General features: G+C 52.9%; 1 protein-coding gene across 1 annotated transcript in view; it reads left to right on the top strand.

Moving 5' to 3' along the window:
- The first annotated feature begins 2,510 nt into the window (after nucleotides 1-2,510).
- The window catches only part of LOC112994478 (CBP80/20-dependent translation initiation factor), a 201,430-nt gene continuing 190,137 nt past the window's right edge, over nucleotides 2,511-13,803 (top strand). Inside the window, exon 1 of the mRNA XM_064500940.1 lies at nucleotides 2,511-2,703. The gene's annotated coding sequence lies outside the window, so the exon portion shown is untranslated. The remainder of the gene's footprint in view (nucleotides 2,704-13,803) is intronic.

Below are 13,803 nucleotides of genomic sequence, written 5' to 3' on the forward strand. Positions count from 1 at the left end.
TGAGATCCTCCAATTCCCACTGAATTTGCAGAGAGCTTGGAGGCCCTTACCATCTTCCCAGAGGCACTCAGCAGCTTCCCAGGCAGCACGTGGCCTGGTCTGAGGTGTGGGGAGGTGGGAGGAGAGAGGAGGTTCCCAGCATCCAGTGGCTTCTGCTCTCAGCAGCAGAAGCAACCAGTCAGCCTACCCCAATTCCCTCTGTTATGGCTACTGAGAAACTTCCCCGAACCTTCGCTGCTTCCCTAAATAGTTGCTTTTAATACAGAGCCAATTTAGTTTCACAAGCACTGAGTCATCAGGTGTTATTACCTGGCCTACAGCACCTGCAGCAGCAGCCATGGCGTCTTTGCTTTGGAAGGATGTTAAGATTTCCTCCTCCGTCTCTGCCTTTTTGCAACTGCCTTTTCCTTTTTCCTTTTTGGTGGCAGCTCTCTCCTTTCCCCGTTTCCCTCCCACCTAAGCTATGACTGCTTTGTGTCCGGCTACGGCCAGGTTAGGATGAAAGCGGAGGCCGTGGGGCTGAGCGTGCCCGTCAGCGGGGCCGAGGCGCAGGGCTGGAAGGCAGCCGGGCTGAGTCCCGGCGGGACACGGGACAGGCACCTCCGCTTTGCTCTTTGAACCTGGAGCCGTGCCAGAAAGTCACCAGTTACCGTAAAGCTGCGAGCTGCCTCCTCGCCGCCACGGGTTGTTAACGGGGAACGTCACGGCCAGCCCGGCCCCCGAGCTTCGACCTGGCGGGAAGGAACGGCTCCCGGCAGAGAATGGCCCTTTTCCAGCCTCCTTATCCCGAGCGCCGTGACCTTCGTGCGCGCGGCTGCCGCCGGGCACACGGCGCGTACTCTGCCCTGCCTAATGGCACCCTCCCACGCATGCGCTACGCACCCGCCGCGCTCCCCGGGCTTTCCGGGGATGACAATCCAGGCGGTTCCCTTTGCCTAAAATACGACAGAATAAAAAAAAATAAAGAATCCGCCTCGAATTTACCAATGTGCTCTCCCAATTATAGACACCCTCCGGTGAATATGGGGTTGTCATGGCAACCTGCCCAGCAAATGATATGGCCAAAAATAAAGCACAGCAGGGAGAGATCTTCTGAATCCGATTTTGCCGTCAAAGGAAAATTAAGGTTTTCTTGAAGGCCGGCTATTCTGCTTAATCTGTGGTTGTGGTGCTTGCACAATAAGACTTCTATGTTCATTAGCATGATCTAGTTATACAGGTGAACGGTGCAGCGAAACTGTGAGGAACGACAAGAGAGCAACAAAATTCCTGGCTTGAAAAAGTTACGTCTCAAATATAACTGAAACCACAAATGACCGATTAGACAAGCTGGTGCTTTGGAGAACTTGGTGGCACAGAGCAGGCCTGGACAAAGTCGAGGGCGAGAGGAAGGAAGAAAAGGATATTTTAAATTGCTCGTAGGAACATTTATAAATTACTTTGAGTGCATCTGAAGGGCTAAATTCATCCAGTTGGCTAGGAGAGTGTTTTAAAGGTGGCAATGCTACTTTTTCTGTTTCTTGCATTTGAATTTTGCATATTGACTTGGAAACATTTGCAGTTACCTTGTTTTAAACTCTGCTCAGAACCAACGTGCTCAAACCCCAGCTCGGTGTTGCTAACCACGTCATTACTTCTTGAAGGCTCTGCCTGGAGGCCCCAGTAGAGCCCCTGGAGCCCTGTGACCGCAGCCAAGCGCCTGGGAGGCGGCAGCGGGCGTTTAAAGGACACCGGGCTACACGTTGCCTGAACGAGAACTGCCCAAAATTGGCTGAACTCAGACAGAATAACCAGATCTTCGACCTGTGCGGGAACAAAATCGTCATCGGCCAGACGCGGAGATGAACTGAACTTCAGGGTGTCACGCGTGAAACCTAATGTTGTCTATTTATGAGCGGCAGCCAAAGGTGATCTCCTCCTGCCCTGCCATAAATAAAGAAACTTCCAAGAACAGTTTTAGCAGTTGGAAATAAAAGTGATAAACAGCAGGTGGAACGTGAAGACGTGTTGGCCAAAGGGAGGTGGAGCCCATGGTCTCATTTTGCTTCCTTTCCTTGGGAACCTTGGATTATTTCGGAACCCAGGTCTTGGCCAAGGAACCGAAGAGGAACCGGTTTCTCGGTGTGAACCTGAACCAACGCACGGCCTGTGCCTCACGCGGCGGCTGCCTGGGGAGTTGTGTCGGGTGGTGGAGGTGGGAAAAAGGGACTTGGCGGGTTAAATCTGGGGGGGGGAAACTGAGGCGCGAGAAGGCTGCTCTGCGATCCCAACGCTTCCACCCCATCTCCGCCTGGCACCGAGCATGCCCGTGCCTTGGCGTAAATCAAACAGGATTAATTCACCCTGTTCTTGAACAAAGCCCCGTTGTTTCGGCATTCCAGGAGCCGGCCCGGTAATGGCCGCCGCCGCGGTAACGGTCGCCAACGGTCGCCAACGGCCGCCGGTAACGGCCGCGGACTACATCTCCCAGCAGGCCCCGCGGCGGCGGGCGGGGCGGGGCCGGCGCGTCGCCCTCCCGCCGTCCCTCCGCCTCCGCCGGAGCCGGGTGTCTCCTCCCGGGCAGGCGGTGCCGCTTCCCCCCCCCCGCCCCGCCGCCGGCACCCATGAGCCTCCCGGCGGGCGTCTGACACCGCCGCCCCGGCCCGTCCCCTGCCCGGCCGCGGGGCCGCGCCGTCCCGGCCCGCCGCCTCGCAGCGCAGCACGGTAAGGGCGGCGGGGCGGGGGGGGGGGACGCGGCGGCGCCGTGATTTGTGTCGCGGCGCCCGGGCCCGGCTGCGGCTCGCCGTGGCGGGCAGCGTCGCCGAGGGGCGGCGGGGAGGGACGGGGGGGGGGGTTGTGCCGTGAATCCCGCTCTCCCGCGGGGCGCCGCCGCCCGGCTTCGCCTCCCTGCCCCGGCGGGGCGGCCCCGGGCGGCTGCTCCCCGGGCGGCTGCCGCCCCTTCTCCCGCGGCGCCGCGGCCGGGCGAGGGCGAGGGCGAGGGCGGCGCGCCGGGAGCCGCGAGCCGCAGCGGGGCTGCTGGAAATGACACAGCAGCTGCCGGAGAGCGGCCGGGACTGCGGCGAGCTGCCCGCGACCGGCGGAGCTCGCCTCCTGCCCCGGCCCCTTCGTCCTCGCCTCTGCCCCCCGGCCCCGCCGCTCCGTCGCGGTTGCGCTGCCCGGGGAGCTGCTGGGAGCTGTCAAGCCCCGCCGCGGCCTGACGCGGCATTTGTGCCCTTGGCTTTGGCCCGGGGGGGGGGGGGGGGGTTGCTCGGGCTGCTGGGGAGAAGTTGCTTCCTATCCTCGGAGAAGGCTAATGCTGTGGAGAAGAACAACAGCAGCTATTGCATCCTCTGTGCGCGGCTCTGTACCGCCGAATAACGCCCGCTTTGCAGGTGGGCGCAAAGGGGGGGGGGGTGAGCAGCTCGGCTGAGATGCGGAGCCGAGGACCCCCCTCCCCCCCGGTCCTGCGTGTGACCCGTGGGGACACCCCCTCTTCGTGGGGACACCTCACCTTTTGTCTCCAGCAAACCGTAGCTGGGGACTGCGCATCTCGGAGGCTCTGAGGCAGATTCGCGCTTGTGAAGCGCCGTTTGTTTCAGCTCACCGGATGCATCGCTTTCTTTGTTTGCGTTTTTACAGTCGGCGAGAAAGAGACGTGACGAAGTTAAACGCATCCAGGCTCCTCGGACCGAAGTTTGGTCCCCTGTTTAATTTCTATAACCGGGCTGTAGGACGGCCTCAGCCCGTGTTGTTTTTTTCCCCCCTTTACTCTCAATTTGCATGTAAAAGTGGAATGCCATAATATTTTTCTGTCATTGCCAAAATACGCGTTCTGATTTCTGACGCTATTATTAGGAACGATAGTAATGACGGTGATAGAGAGGTCTGAGGCTGAACTTCTGCACGGCGCTCTGAACTTCTAGATTTTTCCTCTACCGCTTTCTAAATGGATGAATTGCTAAGTGCAGGGCTGGCCTGTTCGCCGAATCTCTTTCTTGGTCGTGTAAAAGTCAAGCTTTCTAGAGGCAAAATGCTTTGATTTGAAAACAGGAGGGAAAGGAGGGAGAAACCGGTCAGATGCAAGTGCTCAGTCCATGTAACGACTACTGTGATTGTTGTTACCCCCTTTGCAGCAAAATTGGAAGGAGGGTCTATGCACATAGCAAAGCATTGGGGCAAAAATATTGAATCAATGGCAGGTTGAACGAGGTCCCCAGGCTGAAAATCGTGGTGTCGGTTAAATTTCTTTACTGGTAAGCCTTTCTACGGAGGTCTCAGTTTGACTCCTTGGAAGAACTGCTGTTTGCTGTGACTGAAGCGAGGGTCTCCTGTCTTCTTAGCATAGGGCAGGGCTTGACGGTGTGGGACAACCTGCTCACACGGGCACCGAGTTTGTTAGTGGCCGGGGGAAGGTGGTAGTCACAAGCCACAGAGTGCTGTTCTCCAGCTCTGCCGGGCCACACGTCTCTGGGGCCTAGATAGGTTCAAGTGCCTATATTTTTTTGATGTAGCCTGGTCTGAGAAATGCTGAATGTCTGGAGGCACAGTTGCTAGATAGCCCTAGCATCCCATTGCCTCAAAACACAGCCCTTGGAGCTGTGTTTTGTAAAATGAGACTAAGACTTGTCTCACAGGGCTTTTAGAAAGTGTGGTCTCACTCTGGGCAAGGTGGAAGCGTCAACGTGGATGTTTTCCGATGTAACCAGCTCCCTCCTGTCCCAGGAAGAAATTCCCCAAGAGTGAATTCTGCAGAGGAAGTCAGACTGCCAGTCCTCCTCCCCACTTCTGCCCTTGCACAAGAGGAGATAGGAGCAAGTCCAGAGAAGGGCCACATGGGTGCTTGAGGGATGGGAGCATCTCTCCTAGGAGGAGAGGCTGAGAGAGCTGGGACTGTTCAGGCTGGGGACCTCGTTCAACCTGCCATTGATTCTGCCAGACCCTTCTCAGTGGTGTCCCTTGGCAGGACAAGAGGCAACAGGCACAACCTGAAACGCTCATGTTCCACCTGAACAGAACAAAACACTTCTTTACTTTGAGGGTGACCGAGCACTGGAGCAGGTTGCCCAGAGAGGTTGTAGAGTCTCCACCCTTGGAGATATTCAAAACCCGACTGGACACGGTCCTGGGCAATGTGATCACAAGGATTTTTTTTTTCCCCCTACAAAATGTGGCCTCTTCACCTGGGAGGATCACTGGGCTCCACCTGGATCTTCCCCTGCCTGAGCTCTTGAGAGGAAAAAAGGAGGAATGCAGCGTGAATTCCTTGTCGTTCCTCTTGCATCTAAACTTACTCCGGCCATGGGAAAGTGTCTCTTGCCTAATCCAGAAGAGGCATTTGCTGTTGCGTTACTGCCTCGTGGAGGCAGCTGTTGTTGTTTTGGCCTGTAATTTGATGTGACGACTAGGCTGGGAGTTTCCAGACAGGAATGGTGCAAATCTAGGGCTGCAATGCTGTTCCCGCAGGTGGCTTTGCACATGCAGCTTCTCCTCAGACAGCTTTATTATATTAGAAAGAGTCGGGTACCATTTCCCAGAGGTTGAGCCCTGGGAACAGGGGATGTTGTGTCATGTGCTCTTCTGTGGAAATCATTGCTTCTCTGAAATTGGTTGCTTCCACGTGTGCCTGTCTGTCTGTGCCACCTTCCCTCCTGCTTTTGCTGCAAAGACAGTGTGAGGGAAGTGATTTGCTGTTCGTAAATGATACTCCTCCTCCTTCACTTGAATGGGTATAAACTCAAACTTAACATCTCAGTCAGCCCACAGGAGTCCTGGGAGCCCAGAGCTGGGACGGGTCTGAGTCCAGCCTCCGCGCAGGAGAACTGCACCAGGTAACTCGCCAGAATCGTAGCTCGGTTGGTGAAGGTTTTCCCGTGCGTGAGCCACAGGGCTCATTCTGGAGTTTTATGCGATAGATGTAGAATAGTTGCCTGTCCACGGCGTGCTCCGTTCTCCTGAAACAGCCGTGCAACCTTACCGTTAGTTATTCTCGTGGCAAAAGAGGGACATTCGCTGTCGTCCCTCCCTGTCTGCTGCCCACGCACGTGGCGGTCGGCTTGGATTCGTCAGGATTATCGCGAATCGCTGCTCCCTCTGGAGCAACATCTTGGAAACGTGGAGGCTGGGAGTAAGCAGCAGCCTCCAAAAGGTTCGTCTGGGCTGTAGCCCGTTGCCTGCCTGTATTGGAGGAGCTTTCAGGAGAGCGGCTGTGGATAGCCGTGTGCTGTAGGCTGAGCATCCCCACTTCAGTACGCAAGATGGGACGACTGTAGTGAAAGTCATCTTTAACAAGAGAAATGGAAGAAAACAGAAGATGCATTGAGCTCCCAGGTTATTACTTTCAACTCAAAGCTACTGGGTTACCAGAATCAGACCAGGGAGGACCTTCTGGTGGTGGAAGTCACCTTGAGAACCCAGCCCTCAGCAGTGCAGCAGACCATGCCATGCGTGATGGAAGGAGAAGCATCCTTCCTTGGTTATGGCTTTTGTGACCCTCACAAGCAAATATTCTCACATTTTATCTCCAGTGAGTGGAAGAAGACATTTTGTTGTGGTGATGCACGTTATTTTCCCCCGTAAGCACCATAAAGGCTGTGCTCTGCAAGCAGCTCTTCTTCCTGGTCCTGCGGTGCAAGGTGCAAAACTTTGCAGCAAATTTTATTCCCTTAAGCCTTGAGTAAGGTTTGTAGACTGCGGTTTCGCCGTGTTGTATGTTATCTTTGGCAGAGATATGAATGTTTTATGTTTTGGGAAGCACAGGCTGTGTTTGTATTTAAAGCTCTTTTCCTCTGAGCTCTGTGGAGTCCAAGCCCTCCTTCCTATGCAGATACTGTCCTGGAGGGCTCTGTGAATTTACTGTGTCACTTTTAAAGTACTGTGGGAGTAATAATGTCGTTCCACTCTTAGGAAACTTTTTTTTTATCAGGAGATCTCAAAATGCTTTTGAAGGAAAGCAGAGGAGCAATGGTTGAATGTTGCAGGTAAGGAATGAGGTGGGAAAGCGATCTGTCTCGCCTGAGCCCGCAGGTGAACGGGAGGGTAGAGCTGGGCACTCGGGAGCTCCCCGGGCTGGGATGGGGCTCCAGAAGTCTGGAAGAGGTGTTCGAGGAGCTGTTGGAGGAGGCAAATTGAATCGCAGTCCTCCCTCTGCCTCTGCTGCCTGGCCTGGGAGCCCTGCATTTGCGGGGAGCTCTATAAGAGGAGCGAGGTAGCGGAGACGCCTGGCTTGCTTTTACAAGTTTATTCTTGTACCTGAGTCAGGCTAGGGTACAAATTGGATGGGAATCGCCTATGGAAGGTTCCTAAGTGCTGTAAAAAATGATGTCCAAATATGCGTAATAGCTATTAGCCTTTGATCCAAATTGGGGAAGGGAAGATGATGAGGTTCTGAGCTTTTTCTGCAGCTGTCCTTCCTTTAGCGCTCGTTTTTGGAAGAGAAAAATACTGGCTTTTTTTGCTCTTTGAGCATCAGTTTGTTTCTGGGAGAAGCTCTCCGTTGTTTTTGTGCTGCTGTGATTTCTTGGCAGCTGAAGGCAAATTTTGCTGCTCTGACTCTCCCCTTCTCTCTCATTTTGGGTGTCCCTCTCCTGTTACTCCTAGCTGCTGTTCTTGGGGCTGCTCAATCTGTTCCCAGCAGGAACAGTTTGAAATCAATGTAGTTACTGCCAGTTTAATTTTTGCCCTTAGGTCTCTGAAGAGTGGAAAGGAGGCTCTCCTGAACCTTATTTAATTTCATGCTCTTGCTGCTCAAGTGAGTTTTTGGCAAGGCTCTGTGCATCTGTGACAAGCTATACCTAAAAGTACACTACGACCCTATGGTTTCTATGGAAGCTGGGTGCAGCAGATTAGCTATTTCAGGAGCTGCTTTGGGCACACTTAGCATATTGTCTGAATATTTTTGTGAAAATGCAGAGCAGTGAGATATTGCTAATCATTTCATTGTTGTTCAGTTCAGCAGAAATATTCAGATATTTACCTGACATTGATAAGTTCCAGAGTTAACAGTCTGCTGATGTGTTTGGAGTAGCTCATGCTCTTTGTCAGCTTGGGGAAGGGAAAACTGCTTCTATCTAGAAAATATGTGGAAATGTTGAGGCTTATGGACAGGTCATCTCCATAAACTACTTTGGGATGTCTCTGTGCACACCTTGTAGAAGGTACGGTTCTGCTACTTGAGTATAATTACAGTGTTTTACTGAGTCAACAGAAGTAAAAGGCTAGTGGAGCTAAATAATAATTTTCTGTTCCTTTAGGAGACTGGCTATTTTATAAATACATATTTATAAATATGTATAGTCACTCACAACATAGGTGCCTTCCTTATGATTCTAAGAGAAATATGCTTATTGGGCAATTCGGACTGAAAATGGGGGTGACGTTAAGACTGGGCGTTCCCCAAACCTATGTGCATTTAACTGTCAGCTTTCCTTCTGAAAATAAAAGCTTCGTTTCTTCTCCTTGGGCTATCCCACGGCTGCTCTCAGCTCACTGGGCTGGAGTCCCGCATAGTCGTCGTCAACCTCCACCAACGTAGAGATCTCTGCAAAGTGGCCGGTAATGGGGATAGTGTCTCTGTGATGAATTTGAGCTCTTTGCTGCCCCGAGTTAACTTTGAGAGGTTCCTTTGGAGTAGGTCACGGACCTCCAAAGCTTCAGGGACCGCGGGTTGGACAGCAGTGTTCTCATACTTGCTTCAGTACACACTTACGTTACCTAACTTCTGTTTTCTTCCTTACAGAGGCAACCCTTAGCCTCCTTTTTCGCCCGATAGGAAAGCACGTAGCAGTCATGGTAAAGGAGAGAAAACCCCAGTTTCCTGCATGGTAGGAGAAGCTGTGGTGACACGGTTGCACTCCTCGGACAGGTGGGACAGGCTTTGGTGCAGCGCGGATGCCATATGGAGGAGAGTCTGCCGCAAAGGGCTTAATAACACGTGGCAATTTAGAGAGGGCGTCTCCTCTGTGGACCACAAGCATTAATCCAGCCTTGCTGTCTCCCCCAGCGTTTGTAAACATCATCATCTGCCAGGAGCAGATGGCAGGACCAAAAGGGTTGCAAGTGGGATGACTTGTCCTTGGTGTCTTGGCATGTCTGCGGCTGAGCCGGGACTCGGAGCTGGGCGTCCCGACTCCCTGTTTGCCATGGCAAGTGGGAAAGCCAAGGAGCATGTGGCTGGGAGGTGCCGGCCTTTCCCTTCATGTCACGTCCTGCCCAGCTTAGCCAAGGAAGGACTTGGGTGCCCACAAGCTTGTCACTTCTATTTTAATTGGTTGTAGGACAAAAAAAACCCCTCCCTCTTCTTATGGAGCTTGCGGTGAACGCAGCTCCCTAGGACTAGTTTATACAGCCTGCACTTGCCCTGGGAAAGCTTAGCTGCCGCAGGAACCATCATCCCTGAGTCAAAGCAGGACCTGCAGGGAGACGCACATGGTTGCCATCAGCTTGCCTGCAACTGGGAACCGTTCGCGGAGATTGCTTGTAATTAATTAAAAAAAATGCTTTAGAACTTATAAAATCCTGGAGGCGCTGACAGGGATGGTTTTGCTTAGCCTGTTTTCACTGAGACCTCGGTGCCGCTGCACTCTTGGCAAGAGCAGGTTTTTGGCTAACACCTGGGCACGCACTTGCTTCACGGCTGTGTGTGCCAGACCCGTGGAGGAAAAATAGCTTCTGCGACAGCAGGTGTTATGTTTTGCTGCGCGCCTGTTCGGGTGCTTCAGGTTGTTAAACGCCCGGGAGAAGCTGGCTTTCGAAGCCAAGCCGGAGCGGCGATGTGCCTCCCCTCCCTAGCAGTTGTATTTGGGGCTATTCTGTCACCGGGAAAGTGGTGGCAGCTGGCGCAGGGAAGCGAGAAGTTGGGTTGGCATTCGAGGGGCAGCCTGGCAGGCTGTGGAGCAGACGCGCTTCATGTCATCTTAGATGTGCGGCTGCTCAGCTGTGTCCGTCCCGGGGAAGCTGGGCTCTCCGTGATCAGCTGTGTCTTGCAGTGCTGCAGGGATGATGGTTGGGTCCCCTTGGGCAGTCCCCAACTTAACAGTAAAAGGTCAGGAGAAGTTCTGGGGAAGGTGGGGTATTTACACTGAAAACAGCTTGTGCAAAGAAGTAGGTATGACTCTCCCTGTTCTGCATCCTTTGTGTTTGCAGAGATGGACGGGTGGCATTTAATCATGGTAGCTTTGTAATGCTTTTGAACTGGGACAAAAATGCATCAGAGAGATTTCTAGGGTCTTGGGTGCATCATCGGCCCTGTGGAAGGTTGGGAAGCCGAGACAGGACGGCAGTGACTTACCTAAGACGCTGCAGCGAGCCGGTTGCAAAGCCCACGTCCTCTGTGGCTCCGAGTGTGAAGCAGGGCGTTACAGCACTGTGAAATCTGGACTCGGGTGTCGCTTTGCAGAGCTCTGTTCTCCCACAGCACTGGCCACGAACTGTGTTTCGGCCACGAACCAGGCCATGAGCACTGCGGGGAGATCTTTGTTTTGGGACTAGCAGCATCTTCGAGACTGTTTTGAAGAGTGTTCTGGTCTGTGGAAAACACATTTTAGGGAATGGCTCATGGGGGATCTTGCAGGAATGACCCTAGAATAAATTTTAAGGGTGTTTGCTGGCTCCAGACCTTTGTTTTCTGTCATTACCCACTGCTGTCTGTTATCTGAGATTACCACAGCTGATGCTGAGAGAGAACCAGGGGCCTTGACGGTGCGTCTCTGCAAGGCAGCTTTCGCTGGGCAGACCTCTGCGGGCCGGCCAAGTTGCTGCGGAGCCTTCGATCTAACCATCCTGCTGAGGAGCAACCTGTCGTTTCCCATACTGCCCATTGGCTACATACTGGGGAGAGACCAAGAACAGACTTGCATTGCTTTTTCCAAGATTGGAAGGGGGGAAGAATGTTCTTTTCCCCAGCCTAAAATTGGTGGCAGCATGGTAAATATTTGCCTCAGGTTTTGAATGAGTTGCAAAGGACATGAATTGTCCTGCAGAGCAGTGTGAGCTCCGGTCACCATTGGGACCACGGTATAGTGTAGATGCCACCAAGCTGGCTTGAAAGCGGTGGTCTGGGCTGGTGGTGGCAGCCCTGGAGAAACGTCCTGGAGAGTGGGGAGGGCTGTGCTGGTGCTGGGCACTGTGGCCACGGGTTGTGCCCACGCTGAGCTGAGCTTTGGAGAAGTAAGCGCTTTTCTGGAGTCGGTCTGCGACGGGTGTTTTGCTTTCGGGTGCGGGCGTCTCCGTGTGTCACTTGGCCGGAAGCGAATTCCCACCGCGAGCCAGAGGATTCCTGGGCTCTATATCCTGACAGCGATGCAGCAAGAAGACGGCATCCCTCCGTAGCTGGAAGAGGTTTTTAACAGCTTGCCAGCGTTGCCATTATAAACACCATCTTTGGTGTTTGTGCAAGAGAGAGAAAGCAAGCAGGAACTTGTTGTGGTTCGGTTGATGTCTAATAATAGAAAAATGTTTTGTGTTTAACATATTTGTTTGCTTTGTTTGGTAAGAAGAGATTGGGGCTGAAAGCCTGTGTCCACAGGAGCTATACTCACTTAAAGGACTTGTAAGTATATATGGGTAATCCAAGAGGTACCTTTTCCTAGCTGGATGATCGACTTGGAGACAGATGTTTGATTAAATTCTCCTCTGCATTGGGAAGCTGGGCTGTCCCTCTTGTCACCTGTGTCAGTGAAGTTGCAATATTTTCGCCCCTGGATGAGTTAAAGCTGTATGTGGAGGCTTGTGATGCTTTTCAAAATGACTTTTTAACCACGTGCACTTTTCATTGTTGCGTGCTAGTAAATCAATTAGGTTCAGTTTTCAGGGGGTTATAAGTTGGTTGAAAATGGTTTGTTTTAAAAGCGTGGCAAACAGGATCTCCCTTTTTTGCCTTTAAGATAAGGAGTGGTCAGTGTGGTGGAGGTCCGCAGCTGCAGGAGGAGGGAATTCAGTTAAAGGCACAGTCTGGTTTGTTTTTTTCCCCCTTCCTTCTCCTTTCTCCAGGCCCAGTTCAGATGAATTTTTTTTTTTGCCGGACCATGGCAGAAGTTCAGGCCATTTATTCCTCAGTTTGTTTTGTATGTGGTGAGAAGACCCCATGCGCATTCGGTTTCTCTAAATTGTGACTTGACATCTCTCTCTGCTTGTATCGGCTTTTCACGCACAACCACTTTATCTTCTTCCAAATATGACTGTAAGACTGCACTTTGGCAGGCTGCTCGGGGTAGATGTTGGACCTGGGGTTAGTTGACTGCGATGTTTCCTCATGGCAACTAGGAATCCATAATCTTGTCGCTGCTGGCCTTGGAAGAAGGTCGAGTCTACTAAAACGCATGAAGAGGCCCATCTCTGCAAGGGGCACAGCCCTGCCGTTCTTGCAGGGTCATGACGCTGAAGGGCTGTGGGAAGTCCGGTTAAGAGACTGGTTCCGTACTGGAGCCTCCCAGGGCTGTTGCAGTGAAGTGATAGATAGCTTTTATTTTTTTCCAGGATCATTCTTCTCTAACAGGCTGAGCTGTCAGAAGAACAGGTTTTATAGGCATTGCAAGCAGGTGTGTTTGGTTTTTTTGTTGTTTTTTTTTTAAGCTGGCAGCACTGCTAGCGAACACTTGGGATTTATTTACATTTGGCTGGCCGATGTTATCTGCACTATGGCAGCAGGTAGGAACCTCAGCCCTGGCCTGCTCCCCAGCAGTGGGCTGGCCCTGCACAAATCCAAAACACAGGGATGGATCCTGCTTCAAAGAACTTAACATCTTGGTCTTGGAAAGCACGGCTCTGTCTGGTGGGAGAAACCCCAGGAACCAGCAAGATGGTGGGGGTCAGTCTGGTGAGCAGCCGTTTTAGCCCACCAGCGGCTCGGCCGCGGCGATCGCATTGCTGGATTTTTGCTTTGTGGCGGCGTTGCTTCTGTGTTGGCCCATCGGCGCTTTCCAAGAGCAGAGCTCGCTGCTAGACTCCCACTCCGCGGCTCCAGGCTTCCAGCCCACGGCTGGAATTTTTATTTTGTTTTGGTTTCCACTGCCAGTAGGAAGAGACTTGGAAGAGGCTTGAGCCTTTTGCTTAGAGCTACTTGCCTTTCACCGGGTTGTACAGATAGCTGAAAAGCCGGAGTTACAGCCTGAAAATCAAGTGCTTTCTTTCCCCAAGAGCAGATGCATCACCACACAGACATGGGGCGGTGCAGGAGGGACAGAGCATCTCCATGCAGACCTGAAGGTGACCGCCCGAGGAGGGTGCTCAGTACCACCCAGCGCTAATGGGGAGGGAAGGCACATAGCTCCCACAGCCCACTGATGAGTCTGCGTCTGGGTGTGGGCACTATGAGATAATCTCCTGGAGGAGACTGGAAAGGTGTCCTGCTTGGTTGGTGGTGTTAGAAGTGCTCCCCCACCGCAGTGAATTTTCAGGAGAGCATGTTTTTGAAGTCTCCTCCATATCAAAGAAATAAGTGCTTCTTGACTTGAAATCCTGCCTGCTAAGGCTGTGTCTGCACAACCCTTGGAAAACAGGTTCAAGCCCAATCTCAGGTCTAGACCACCTGCCAGCCACCTCGCAACCTGCTGAGGAGCCACCACTGCTTGAGCTTTCGGACCTCGTGGGGCGAGGAGAGCTGAGACTACCCGTGGTGCTAGTGCAGATCTCTCTGGTGTCCATCTCCTGCATGCGTGAGGCAGGTGGGAGGCAGAGCATGCTGCAGCCCAGCCCACCGGCTGGTTTCAGGAGCTCCGATTTTTGCAAGCACAGTGTGGATCCTTTGGTCCTCCCTGCACGTGGGTTACAGGCAGCCACGTGGGTGGAAAACAGGTGAGGGAGGGAGGCTGGCATGGTTATACTCCCAGC

This window comes from Dromaius novaehollandiae, chromosome W (genome assembly GCF_036370855.1).
Source record: "Dromaius novaehollandiae isolate bDroNov1 chromosome W, bDroNov1.hap1, whole genome shotgun sequence".
In the NCBI taxonomy this organism is placed as follows: Eukaryota; Metazoa; Chordata; class Aves; order Casuariiformes; family Dromaiidae; genus Dromaius; species Dromaius novaehollandiae.